Source organism: Rattus norvegicus, chromosome 17, assembly GCF_036323735.1.
Source record: "Rattus norvegicus strain BN/NHsdMcwi chromosome 17, GRCr8, whole genome shotgun sequence".
Taxonomy (NCBI): Eukaryota; Metazoa; Chordata; class Mammalia; order Rodentia; family Muridae; genus Rattus; species Rattus norvegicus.
In genome coordinates, this window is record NC_086035.1 from 12,800,748 (window position 1) to 12,815,426 (window position 14,679).

The window sequence follows — 14,679 nt, forward strand, 5'->3', positions numbered from 1 at the left end:
GGTGAATTCCGTTGTATTCCAACAGTCTGCAAAAGGTAGGGCTTCTTTAATATTTGACTATTATCGAATGTCCTTTGTCTGGCCAATTTCCGCAACTTCATCTCAGTCCCCACACCAGGACAGCCAACCTTCCTCTTCTCAGTCTATCCATATTGTCACATCCTTCTCTCTGCCAAGCCCTCCCACCTCTCCCCACCCCCCACTGCTCCTCAGCTCATCTGTATTATACCTTCTAGGAACCTTTGATAACCGATCGATCACAGGGACCTCAGACACCACAGCTCCTGCTACCCCAGCGAGCCACGCTACTCACTGATCTAACCAAGTCCATCAGGTGTCCATGCCGGGGAGATGCCCAAGCAACATGAAAGAATGTTCTAGAGCCCTGTAGTCTCTCACTGTTTGCAAACCACTCTGTGTCCATGACCTCTCTCTGCTGTCACTGCCATAGTGGTGAATACAACCTGGAATTATACACCAAATAAACCCTTTCTCCCCCAAATCATTTTTTTTGTCGAAATATTGTGTCATGATAATAGAAAGGAAAGCTTAAGGAACAAACCGACTCATAAAGGACCTCAAACAAACAAAACCAAAGAGATCCAGTTCTTCACTTACTCTTGTACACACCCTTGGCACTTCCATAGCTGCTGCCTCTTGAAGAGCCAACACTATCAAACACATGCGCTCCTTCAGGTTCCATGGTACTCATTGTACCAGCCATGTGGCTTGCCTGTCATGTCTGAGCTCCCCTCTTCTGACTGCAGAGAGAATCCACAGCTCACAGTCAACACCTTAGACAGTACTGAGACTCCTGCTCTTCCTCTCAGTTCAATGCTATCTTTGCATAGTTTGGCATTAACAAGTGTGTGAAGCCACTTTGTAAAAGCATAAACTTGAGGAAGATATCAAGACCCCAGTGCTGACAAACCAACCCCTACTCCTCCCCACTCTACCTGTGCCCAGAGCTAGCCAGTATTTACCTCTGCACACACCGTACAGGTAGCAGTGAGGTGTATGGGGAACCTGTCAGAACACAGTAAATCTCTCATTCTCTTGGGGCCCTTTAAGATGTAAGTTAGGCACACAAGGCCTTAATAGTGTAGACATGTGTGTGCACACATGCTAGTTCATGTGGATGCTTCTGCATGTGTACCTTTACAGGCCAGAGGTCAACCTCAGATGCTGTTTTCAGTCACTTTTTTTTTTTTTTAAATTTTGGAAACAGGTCTCTCATTGGACTTGGAGTTGCCAGATACTCTAGACTGACCAACTGGCAAATCCCAAGATCCTCCTGTCTCTACCTCTCCAGTGCTGGGATTATGTCAGGAGCCATCTAGGAAAGGCTAAAGGTAAGCGGATGCCTTTCCTGGAGTGGACCACCATTTTTGCATGGCCCGTGATGGGTGAGCTCTGAGAGGCCAGGCCACAAGAGATTTCCTGTTATTATTACATATTTTAATGATTCCTGGGTATTAGCCCAGCCTGTTGGGCAGATTTTCTGCAGATCAATGAAGATGTACTTTCCTGTAGTAATGCTATGTAGACCAATTGATGATTTTTTTTTATAACTCCTAGTAATGGTTATAATGATATATAGCACTCCTAGACTTATACGAGTAATTTTGAGCCCTCTATAGTATGAAAGCTGCTTTTAGAGCTCTGTACCTGTTCATGTGTCACAGGCCAATTGCACTAGGACAAGGAAGCAGGGTTGGAACAAATCTATGATCAGAAAAATATTCCTTCTAGGCCAGCTGTGAAACCATTCTCTGATAACTAACAGTCATAAACTGGGAAGGGAAATTTATTACAGGTGAAAGGATCAAAGATAAAATATTGACGGGATTTATCTATAAAAACTTCAATACTAATGAGACACACAGCAGATGATTTGCCTCTTGACAAAACTGTGCTAACTTATGCTGTAAGAATTATTGTTTTAAACTTTTAATGAGTTTATAGATCTAGAAGACAGATAATTAATGTTTATTTAGATACTAGTCTTAATGGAAACACTGTTACACATTTCTGCTGCAACTCCCTATTCGATTTATTGACCTGAGAACATGTCTTGAACTCGCTGTGAGTCTTTTTCAGATGTAAAGACACTTGGAAAACCATGTGATCTTTTCTCCCAAGAAAGCATAAGAACTAAGGACGATGACGAAAGGACACCTGGCTTCCTTCATTCAGCAGTAAAAAGGAAAAGGCATTTTTCCTTCCTCCACCAATAGAGAGATGAGGCCTTTTTTCCTTCAGCAATAAAGGAGAAACTTTTTTTTTCTTACTTAGGGGCGTTTTCTTACTTGCAACAGTAAAAAGATAGAAGCTTGTTCTTTTTTCTGAGCGATAAAGGTTGGAGCTTATTTTTCATTCAGAATAAATAAATTTTTTCCTGTGTTGGCACTTTCTAATGGAACTTGTTCATGGAAGCTTTTGTTCTATCTATCAAGTAAGTGTGTGTGTGTGTGTGTGTGTGTGTGTGTGTGTGTGTGTGTGTGTGTGTGCGCGCGCGCATTTAAAATGAATCAAGCCTTTTTCCTTTTACATCGAGAGTCTGCAAGGGTCCATGTGTGTGATTGATTTCTCCTTTTCTTCCTTTCCTTTTCTTTCTGGTTCACAAAGAGTTAATAAGCTCCAAGCCTCTCCCTCAGGATCTCTGAGCTGGAGAGAGAAAAGCACAGGCAATTAAGCCCCTTTTCTTCTCAGTTCCCTGCTGTGGCTAGCAAGAGTTTGTATCCAGAAGCCAAAGGCTTTCTGCTTTAGAATAGAGTTGTAAGCAGAAGAATTACCAAAGATAAATAAACTTGGGCCCCAGGGCTGACTCCATACCCTCATTGCTGCCTTCCCAGTGAGAACTGGTCTAGTGTAGAAGGCAAACAACAGGGTTCCAGGCACGAGTGTACCACCAAGCTTAGATGTTTTGCATGGGTTCTGGTTAGTGAACTCAAGCCTTTGTGCCTGCAAAGCAAGCGCCTTACCCACTAAGCTACCCCCGTCCCCAGACCAAGGGGATTTTTTTTTTTCATATTTTGAGATCCGCTTGGCCGTCTGTCTTCCCTCCCCACTTCAGCCTTCTCCACAGTTCATCGTCACTTGGTAACATCCCTTTAACATATCAGCAGGGCAGGCTGTGGAAGATAGGAACAGGACCCTTACACCTCCATGCCCAGGGCAGCTCTCAATGTTTGTTGGAAGGTCATAACATTTTTTGCTGATCATAATTGGCTGGTTAAACGGACGTCCAGTCTTCTTAGTGAGGTCAACGCTATGTGTTGGCGCACCTAAATTACTCTTGGATGCCCAAAGGTAGCTTGACCTTCCTGACTCCACTCCTTACCCTGACCCCTCATCTTGAGGGACCATCATATTGCTTTCTCCCCTAACAGAGGGGATAGCAACTGCAACATCCAGTGAAGATGGTGCTGGAGACTCCTTTGAGCCTTCCCTCTCTCCCATCCTCCATAGATCATCCCTGGAGTCATAAAAGACTGATTTCTCTCCAAACATGGGCACACGCCGGCACAAGCTAATGAAAAATGCTCAAAGTCCAATCTTTACCAATGGTCTAGAGGGAGGTTCACTGGCCAGTTGCTAGGGTTTGCCTAGCAACAATAGTCTGCAAATGGCTCCTTCAAGCCACTGGTGCTCTTCACCCATTCCCAGCACTGCCTGTGATAACTCCCACCTCCCAGTTGTACCTGGTCCTCTCCTCTGGGCCTCATTCTTTGTTCATTTCCTCTTTGGCCTGACTCCAGCCACTTCAGCTGTGTCTCACACTATCCTTCCAGGGCTTGGATGCAAAGCTTATCTTGTCTTGGTTACAGCATTCTCCCTCATCACTCTCCTCTCTCCCAGGCCTGTGGTCTGTTCCTGCCATCCCCTTGACAGCCTTACGATCTGATTTTTTTGGTGTGTCTTTGCCCACCACATTGCTCCCCAATCCATCTTCATTTAAACTCACTTAAGTGACCATTTCCCTTCTACACTTCTGCCATCTTTCCCTTATATGAAAATGTAAGTTTCAAAGGTCCGGACATTCTGACTTGGTGGCTCATGTTTTAGGGTTTATCAGATGTCCATAAAACTCATGCTTAATTGGCACCTGCTCCTCTTCCCTTTAGAGATTTGACTGTGGGTCTATGCTATTTTCCTAATGAAAAATGCTCGAAGTCCAATTTGTCTAAGTCCAGAGGATCCTGGAAACCAGCTGTCCAGATGCCTAGCCCCTTGTCTGTGTTGATGGAGCTCACTCATGTCTTACGCAAACTCATGGTTTTTGTGGGGAAGGGACCTCTGTCACATGCTCCATGCTTCAGGAACGAAATGCTGTCTCATCAGATTCCCCACCTTTTCTCTGCAGCCCTAGGACACCATTCATATAAGTTGCTCTCAAGTACCTCAAAGGTCTGCCCACAGGCAGTCAATACACTCTTCCTATTTGGCGGTATCTATAGCATATGTGTGTTTTCCTAATTTTCCCACATAATTTCATGTTGTACATGATCTTTTTATATGGAAAAAGAAGAAGAAGAAGAAGAAGGGGGAAGGAGGAGGAGGAGAAGAAGGAGAAGGAGAAGAAGGAGAAGGAGGAGAAGGAGGAGAAGGAAAAGAAGAGGAGGAGGAGAGGGAGAAGGAGAAGGGGAAGGAAGAGGAAGAGGGAGAAGAGGAGGAGGAGGAGGAGGAGGAGGAGGAGGAGGAGGAGGAGGAGAAGAAGAAGAAGAAGAAGAAGAAGAAGAAGAAGAAGAAGAAGAAGAAGAAGAAGAAGAAGAAGAAGAAGAAGAAGAAGAAGAAACACCAACCCTGAAGCTGCTTCTCTCATCTCCTTGGCCTAGGCCAAATGTCTACAAGCACAGCTGTGGGTGGGTCCAGCTGTCCAGCATCTGCCCAGGTTCCTGGAGAATGAGGAGTTTCTCTTCCACATGTGGTCTCGACACCCTCCCCACCCCTATTTACATACGAAGACAGCTGCATTGCCACCCCATCCTGTCCATTAGTTTCTCCAGAGCCCTTCAAAGTTTCATCTCAGAGCTGCTTGGCCTGGGCAGTCTTGACAGAGGGGCCAGACCAGTCCTTGGTATGTGCGTTTAGGGTGACGGGAACTTCTCTTCTACTGCACTGGAAACCAACTAGATTAGTTGTGGTGATGTGACTACAGATTTGATGCAGCCTGTCTTTGTGTCTTTGTGTGATCTATTAAATAACTCAAAGTCCCCTCATTTATTTGATGATTATCCTCAACAATGAGCAGATGTTGGGGAAACTCCTCCCCAAGGGAGACATAAACAACATCTCCGCCACCCTCATAAGGGTCCAAAGAATCCACCAAAATTCACTCTAGGGGACCAATGGGTTTCTTAGGCTTAGTTATAGAATATGGGTGAGGGGGGTTACGGGTAGGAGCATGGAGGACCTAAGATCAGTACCCAGTATGGACGATGGCTTCCCCGTGGCTGCAAAACTAGAACCCCCATTCTCTAGCTAGTCTCCCCCATCCTACTTACTCCAACCCCACCCTGAGACCCCAAGTCATATGCACATATAAGTTGGGCACAATTGTAATTACAAATGACTGGAGGGGTGTCTATAGTATTGCCTGGGGTTCCAATGACCCCAATCACACCATCCTTCTCCGAGGTCATGTCATAGTCCACAGACTGGCTCCTGATGGACTCCTGCAAGCAGAAGCAGCTAATCTGATGAGGAAGCCATCTCCCTTTCTGTAAGCATCGTGCAGTATAACAGCAGAGGCCTAGAGGTCCTCTTGGCTAAGATGATGCCCTCTAAGCCTAGAAGGCAGCAGGGATGGGATGCAGAGCAGAAGCTAAAAGCAAGTTCTGCTGGTGTCCTATCTGGCTCTGCATGACTTTGACACCCATGCGCCTCCCCAGTTCTTCTATGAACATGGAGGACAGTGCCAGAGCAACTGTAGTGTTTTGGTTGCGGATGGGAGACGGGTGTCATGGCGACTGGAGCCCCATGACAGCAGGCTCTGAGCAGATAGGAGGAGTGGGTTCTGCAGATATAAAAGAAGAGGAATAGAAGCACGTGCTGTGCAGGAAGGCGTGTGCTCACCAAACAGAGACAGACGCAAGGATGAGAAAGGTGGGATGCTTAGATATGACATCATCGCACTCTCAGAACACACTGTACCGGTTAAGTCCAGAGCACAGCCATGCCCCTTCATAGGCTTGGTCCTTGTCAGGTTTAAGCTAGGGGCTAACCAGAGCATACTTCCTGTGATCTCAGATACGTCCATGAGTCCACGGCAGGCTTTCCGGGACTCTAGGCAAGAAATGCTAATGACAGTTGCCTGTGTGCCTCTAGCTTAGACAGACACCCTCAGAGTTGATTCTCAGCTTCCTGCTGCTATAGGGAGAGGTCAATGGCTGTCTGGGTTTGTAAAGCAGACTCCATGGGTGTGCAGAGTGGAGAGTGAGAGGGCCTTGACCTTAGAGACCGCAGACATCAAAGGGCTAAGGCACCATTCCCTAAAGGTGCCTTGCCTCCAAACTTGTAGTTTAGGTGATGGAGAAATCTGAATGCTACATGCTGGGCAGTTTTTCTCTCCCTCTGCCAGCAGATAGGAGGATCTGAGCATCTGTCAGCAGTCTCATAACGAGTTACAGGGTACCATTTTACAATGGCGTATGCATGTGAGTGTGTGCATGCGATTGTGTGTGTGTGTGAGAGGGGGGGGAGACAGAAACAGAGACACAGAGACTTTGACACACACACAGACATACAGAGAGAGAGAGAGAGAGAGAGAGAGAGAGAGAGAGAGAGAGAGAGAGAGAGAGAGGACATAATGCATGCACATGTGAAGGCCAGAGGTTGACCTTGGGTATATGCCTCTCTTTCCACATCATTTTTGTTACAGCGTCTCTCATTAAACCTAGAGCTCTCTGATGTACATTGGGAGCTTCAGGGCTCTGCCTGGCTCTGTTTGCCAGCCCTGCCTTTTCATGGGTGAGTGCCAGCCCTGTCCCCATGCTGCAGAGCAAGCACATTGCTCACCCACTGACTTCTGAACTTCCTTTCCCATTAGACAATCACATGCCAATTCCCCAGTCCCAGGACTACGGAGGACTTCGTGACCTTTGTCCTATGGTAGGCACCAATGTAGTATTATCTTGTCAGCCCACGGCCTCAGAGACACTGAGTGACAGCTGTGCCTGCCCTTGCAAATGTTTCTGATGGCCACTGAGCTAATTAAAGAATCACATTTCTCAGCGCAGGCCCGGGAAGATCCTTAGATCCTGGAAAGCAGGTACCAAAAGGCAAGCCACAAGCACAACCAGTACCTAACAAATATCTCAATGTACTCTCAACAAACCAGTGGTCCAGGCTCTGGCAGTCTGGAGAAGGCTTTCTGGTACCCAGAATCTGAGAGAGAAGGAGAATGAACTTAGGTCAGGGAAGGTGTGGAGACACACACACACACATGCCTGAGGGTATGTTCCGAGACGCCGCCAGTCTTACCCTATGTGCCCTCACTTCTTTTCTATGTGTACAGAAAGGCCAGGGGCCAGAGTACTCAGCCTGGGTTCCCTCAGGACAGCATCCTCGGAGCTCAGGACTTACCACCTACTGTGGTTGGGGTCACGGAGGAACCCCAGAGTTCAGGTTATCTTACCGACACAAGCGTCATGGCTTACACATCTTCAGCGCTGTGTCTTTCTCATTCCACCTCTCTCTCCCACCCCCCCCGTTTCATCCACACCCTTGACCTTGATCCTACTTCCCAATGCACAAAACTAACTGTAGCTACTTCCTATGATGAGCCACAGATACTTTCTACAGAAAAGTCTAAGAATTTACAGTTTCAATGACCATTTCTCAGGGAACTTTTAAAGTTGATCCTGGAGATCCCCTGATTACACTTCCTCCACCCAGACAAGGAACAACACTGTAGCGGATAGATAGGCCTCTGTTTAAAAGAAATAGCTCATATCCATTGTCAAGACACTGACATTGAACTCTGAGCAGGACTCTATGCTTGTAAGAAACTCACCCAACATGGGAATTTACTTAATGAGGCACCTAGCAGCCATTGTGTGCTTAGGGACAGTAGGCAGCACATTAGCCTCATGCTTGGGACTATTTTCAATAGAGATGTCACCAACAACGAGTGGCCCTAAATAGACCAAGACCATCTATGCCGCGAGACAAGAAGAGGGTCACTGTCCTGGTTATCTTGTCAACTTGACAAACAAGCAGTCATCTAAAACCTCGAGTGAGGGATTGTCTGGGTCAGATTAGCCTGCATCCAAGTCTACTAGAGATGCTCTTGATTGATGATTTATGTGGGAAGGCCCAGCCCGCCATGGGCAGCACAATCCCTAGGCAAGTGGTCCTAGGCTGTATATGAGAACTGGATAAGCACAAGTCTGAAAGTGAGCAGCAAGCAGCATTGTTATGTGGTTTTGTTCCAGGTTCCTGCTTAAGTTCCACCCTGACTCCTCTCGATGACAAACTGTGACCCGAAAGTGTACGCCAAATAAACCTTTTCCTCCCACAAGTTGCTTTTGGTCAGAGGGTTTTCTCACAGAGACAGAATGGAATCATTTAGTGCATGTCCACAAATGACAGAGTGCCATACCTGACGAGGGTTACAAATACATTTTAGTGAAGTGTGTGTGCCTGTGTGCACGCATGTATGTGTGTGCATGCATGCATGTGTACATGTGCATTGACGTGATGTGACGTGATGTGTGCGTGTGCATGTGTGTATGTGTTTGTGTGGGCATGCATATGTGCACGCGCACAGCAGGGGTCAACCTTAGCTGTCCTGTTTTCTGAGACAGGCTCTGTTACTGACATAGGGCTTTCCAAACAGGCGAGGCTGGCCAGGCAGTCCCAGGGATCCATGCATTCCTACCTCGGCTGAGAGGTGTGAACCAACATGGCTGCTACTACTGTTGTTGTTCTGTAAGTGTGCATGGGATTGAACTCAGGTTCTTGTGCTTGCAAGGCAACACACTGACTGGACCATTCCCCCCAGGATCAAGAAACAGTGAATCCTTAAATAAGGAATCCATGAACAAATGTTCAGTGGCTTTAAGCAATGTCCACCCTTCTCCCCACAGGTCTTTGAAAAGACCCAGAATGCTGCCTTGGCAGGTTTGAAAAAACCAGTTATTTGTAAGCTAAGATTATCTTCACCTATACGCAACTATATTTATTAAGAGTTATTTCCCACACTTCCTAGCTAAACATGAACTGGAGGAGAAGAGGCAGCCCGTGTCGTGTTTCCTTTCTCTGACTAGCCTCGGCCCATTTGGAGACCAAAGCATGACCTCTGCAGATGAGGCTGCCCTCCCCTTCCAGCTACCCCATCCCATTCCCTGTGGGGCACTGACAGCAGTTCTTAGTCATTTAAGATGGCTGGTTCTCCCATCGAGGGGCCACAAGAGCCCTAGGTGCACTGTGGTCTGTGATTGGGGGAAACAGCTCTCTGGGAAAATACCAGCCAAAGGTAACATCTGCCCACTTTGGGCCACACAGGGAAAACAAAATCAGGAAGATGCAAATGCAGGTTTCTCTCACTTGAAACCACATGGCCACTCCAATGCAAAACAGCCCCACTCAAGTGTACCTGGGAAATTTCCTTGCAGCCATAAGTTGAGTAATTAAATGCTAGAACCTCATTTAAAAGAAAAACTTCCTCTGGGGATGGGGGGGGGGGGGGCGCTATGCTAATTTTCATAAAAAAAGAGGAATGAGGCCAGCCTGGAGGGAGAGTCAGTCTCACTAGGCCAGTCAGGCTGGTTGGTGACAGGCCGCCCCACGGCACAGAGATCTGCAGTTAACTGCCTGCAACTGCTCTTCCTGGAGCTGTGAGCATTCACAGGGCTTCTACTTGGAGATCTCACTATGAAGAAAACGCATGGGCCCAAACGTGGGGCCTAAGCAGGGAAGAATGGAACCCAGAGGGCCCTGGGTCTGAACCACAGAGGGCAGCTGCCTCAGCTTCTTGTCAGATATTGGCTTGTCCTCTGGGAGGCTATCTTACAGGAGCTCTGTCCCCCAGACTTCCTGTACGCTGACTGGATGTCACACTGCACAGACACCTAGCTTCCCAAGGAGGGGCCACACTATTATCTGAGGAGCACCTCCATGTTTCATCCTGGCAGCAGCTCGGGAGGTAACAGGAGATGTCTCAGAATGCATATGCCTGTACCTCAGAGACAGGAATCACAGGCAGGGCTGACCAGCTTGATGCCCACCGTCATTCAGAAATAGAGGGCCAATAAAATGCACAAGAGCCTGTCCTGACCCTTTAAAACCAGACTGGTGTGAGGCAGCTTCAGAGTAGAGAATCCCCACATCAGAAAAGGCTGACTTCCTCTCGGCTGACCGCTGGACATCCTCAGATCTTGAAGGCAAGCCTCTAAGCTGGTCTCTATGCCTACCTGGATGACATTAGCACAAGTCACAGAGGACGCCTGTAGTCCACAGAAGATTAACTGTTTACTTACGAACAGGCAACCAGCTCACCTAAGCACATTTTCTTTTTGTACATGCTCATGTATGAGTGGGTATTCATGTGTATGGAGGTCAGAGATCAATCTCGGATGCCGTTTTTCAGATGCCATCCACTTTGGCTTTTGAGATGAGACCTCCCACTGGCTTGGAACTAGCCAAGGAGGCCAGGCCACCTAGCTAGCAAGCCCCAGGTATCTGCCTCTTCCGCACTTCCCCAGCACTGGAATTACACCCACCTCTCTGCACATCCAGCTTTCTAAAATCCCCAGTGTTGGGTAAAGAACTCAGTTCTTTGTGTTTGCTTGACAAGACAAAGCCATCTCCTAGCCCCTGTTTATATAACTGTTAAATCTTAAACACCGACCCACTGGACAGACCTGCTGAATGGATACTGCAAGCTAGTCAGCAAGCAACTGCACCAGAGAGAGCATGAATGCACTGCTTCCCTGACAACATGTAGAGAAAAGAAAGTTTTGGAATTCAGGTGCCATGATCTAGCCAGGACTCCACGGACCCTGGTTCTCACTGGTACTTATGTGACTGGCTGACTTTACCTGCAGATGACTCTGGAACAAAGGAAGAAAGTACTTACAGGTCCAAGCTTCTGCCTGCTCAGGTGATGGCATATATATACATATATATATACATATATATATGTATATATATGTATATATACACACATATATATGTATGTATGTCACACAGAGAGACATATACACATATATGTACATACCACACTCACATACACATACACCACACATAAAGGTATATACACAGATATACATACAACACACATATATACCACATACACATACACATAAAGGTATATACATATATACACATATACATATACCACACACTCAGACATATCATACATGCAGGTATAAACACATATATGTACATATTACACACATATACACCATACATAAAGGTATATACACATATATGCATTCAACACACACATACATATAAAGGAATATACATATATACATATACCACACACAAACACATAAAAGTGTATACACATACACATATGTACAATACACACACACCACACATACATACACACACATACATATGTATACAATCACATATACCATACATACAGGTATATACTCATATATGCATACAATACACACATACACCATACATACAGGTATATACATATACACACATACACTCACACATAAAATAGCAACAACTGACCAAGCACCAGACATTTCATGATAAGAATTGTCTTTTAGTTTTCCTTGCCATTATCTTGAGACAAAGTATCCAGGATAGGTGAACAGCTAAGTTACAGTATTCTTCTGGTTCCCCCCTCAAGCCCCATCCCAGGGAATCCCAGCTGGGTGGCTGGGGTTGAGGCCACAGTGGATACTGTGACCGGCAGACTCCGTTTCAGTAGGCCGTGGGGGCCTGGCTGAAGCTGCTGGCGATTAGGCACTATTTTACTTCCCCATCCGCCCACCTCACAAGAACAACACGCACAGGGCCCTCAAGGCCTCTAGGAAAGCCAAACGACCCAAATTCGACACAAAGGGCATGCCACACCTGCTCAAGGTAACCTGGGTTTCTCTGAAATTCAGGCCCGTAAAATATTCCGGGAAATTAGAGTGGAATTACTCCCGAGACTTCACAGCTGTATCTAGAGACGCAAATTAACCCCGGTGTTTAAAGATAGGGCCAACGGTTATGTACTTGGGGGAAGAAAGATGGCTCTGCCTCGTGAGAACTGCAGTAATTGTCAACTCCTCCACAGCAAACAAGTCGGCCAGGGCATGGTGTAGCCCAGGCACAGTATCAGCCGGGGAAGCCGATATCGAACTCAGATATCGGCGTGCTCGCTAAGGCCCGCCCATGGTGCAGGGAGCCATGAGGTCACCATTATGGATTGCCCAAATCTGACTTACCTTCCTGTCCTGGAGTCGCAGATGGCCTGGGCTCCCGGGCACCAGGCAGCATGGAGCGTGGAAAGGACCAAACTGGCAGGCTTAAAAATGGGGGTGGCCACAGAGACGGAGGGAAGGAGAGGAGAGCAAGTGGAGGCTCCCTGATGCTAAGTGGTGTCTGCAACTAGGGAAGTGGCTTTTCCTCAAAGTGTCAGCAAGCAAGACCAGCCAGAAAGCAGAAGTGAGAGGGTATGTGTGTGTCGGGGAGGAGGGGAGAGGGCGGTGCTCGGTAATTTCATAGTCAAAATGAAGTTACAGTTGGAAGGCAGGGATTCCCAAACACATTCCAGCCGAAGGAGGATCAGTAGACATGGTCGTTCTCAACCAGGATGGGCACACCGACTCTCACATGTTCCCTACGCATCCTGGCTAAAACTGTGTGCCATACCAATTTTTGTCCTCGTCAACTTACTGTACACCTTGTTTGACGATTTACTAACTCAGCTGATAATTTTAAAGACTCAAAATGGGGTTTGCTCATTTTGGTTTATAGTTTCCTATTTTTAGCTTCAGAGTTTTTTTTTTTCATGTTACTTCCTTTTGCCATTGAGGCCTAGGCTTAATGTACTATAATTCTTTGTAATCCTTATAAAACTTATTTTGCTATAATTAGAGCATCCTCGCCTCAAATTATAGGTGACTGAGTTGACACACTCCCTTTGAATGATACATCGTCAGGGTTTGGGTGCTCCAATCGCAGGCTCGAGTGCTAGAAGCTTGGCCAAGGTGTGGCATATTCAAGGGGCAGAACCTTTGAGAGGTGGGGTCTGGTATGAGGGAGTGAGTTCACTGAGGCATCTGCCTTGGGAAAGATTAATGGCTATCTCAGAGGTCTAAGTTACGTCTTGGTGGACTGGGTTAGTTACTTTGACAATGAATTGTTATCTTCAACCAATTTGGTCACGTCCAAAGCCATTGTCAATCTCAGCCTTCCTCCATTTGGTGCCATCTGCCAGGATGGCATGTAATGTAAGGGGCTCACCTGATGTGACAGCCTGAACTTGGGCTTTTAAGCCCTAAATTGCTAAGCCAAATTAAACTCCCTTTCTTTATAACGTACTTAACCTCGGGGATTTTGTTATAGCAATGGACCTAGTGCTGGGGATTTCCCTGTAAGCACTACTTTTAGCATCATTTGAAAAAAATGTTTGTCAACCGTATTTTCATTTTTTAATATATATATCATATATATTATTTTATGCATATGAGTATTTTGCCTACATCTATGTATGCAAATCATGCATGTGTTTAGTACCCATGGATGTCAGAAGAGGACATCAGATACCTTGAGAATGGGGTTACAGACAGTGGTGAGGTGTCAGTGGGGTGCTGGGAGTTGAACATGAGTCCTCTGTAAGATCCACCAAGTGTAACTGCAGAACTAATCCTCCAGAGCCTTGGATTTTCACTTGCATGCTAGCTAAAATGTTTTAAGAGTTCTTTCGAGACTTCTATCAACTCGCGGGTTATATAAAAACCCATTTTTCATTTTCCAGATAATTTTTTCTTACAATACATTTAGTATAATTTTTTGTCTTCTAAAAACAATTTATGTGGCGTTTTAAATGTGAAATTAATGGGTTTCCAAAGCGTGCATTTTATTTTGGTAAATATTCCTTGAGCACTTGAGAGGAATGCCTTCTTTGGTTGATAGAGTCAAAAATCTCACAAATGTCAGCTTGGTTGACAGTGTTGCTCTGGTCTCTTCATTGATTTTCTATTTGATCTATCAGTTATAGAAAGAGAGAAACTGAAAAATCCAGACCATAATATTGGCTTTGTCTCTTTCATCTTTGTCTTCCATTTCTGTCAGGGTTTACCTTATGCATTTTGATGCCCTGCTGATCTGTGCACACTTTTCACATTGCTACATCTCCTTAGATGTCTGGCCCTTTTGTTATTATGTAACTGTTTCCTTTAAGCCCTGGCCCCTCTCCAATGTAGAGGTTTTTGTCCCATAAGTGACCCAGAAAGTGAGGAGGGTTCTGAAATGCAGAATCCATTGGGGAATTCGCCGCTGGAGTATAGCTCTAACCCTGTGCTCTGCCTTGGACTTAAATGTCCTACGCAGGATGTAGGTGCTTTGCAAACTTATTGTTTGCACCCTCCCTGGCCTCTTTCTCAGATCTTTATGATAATAACCCAGTGAGCTGGGTGTATTAACTACAGCTTTTTGCTGTCTCAGCTTCTGATGTTTCGGGGTGCTATCCATCCCAGCGCTGACCAACCTCTAGAA

General features: G+C 46.1%; 1 protein-coding gene across 4 annotated transcripts in view; it reads right to left on the reverse strand.

Moving 5' to 3' along the window:
• Window positions 1–14,679, reverse strand: part of Syk (spleen associated tyrosine kinase) — a 74,435-nt gene that overhangs the window by 44,255 nt on the left and 15,501 nt on the right. Inside the window, exons 1-2 of one of the 4 annotated variants that reach the window (NM_012758.2) lie at window positions 12,405–12,526; window positions 619–761 (exon numbers count right to left, since the gene is read on the reverse strand). The exons of 2 other annotated variants lie outside the window; for them this stretch is intronic. The gene's annotated coding sequence lies outside the window, so the exon portion shown is untranslated. Of the gene's footprint in view, window positions 1–618; window positions 762–12,404; window positions 12,589–14,679 lie in introns of those variants that run through there. One more of the 4 variants, XM_039095376.2, reaches the window with a different exon arrangement.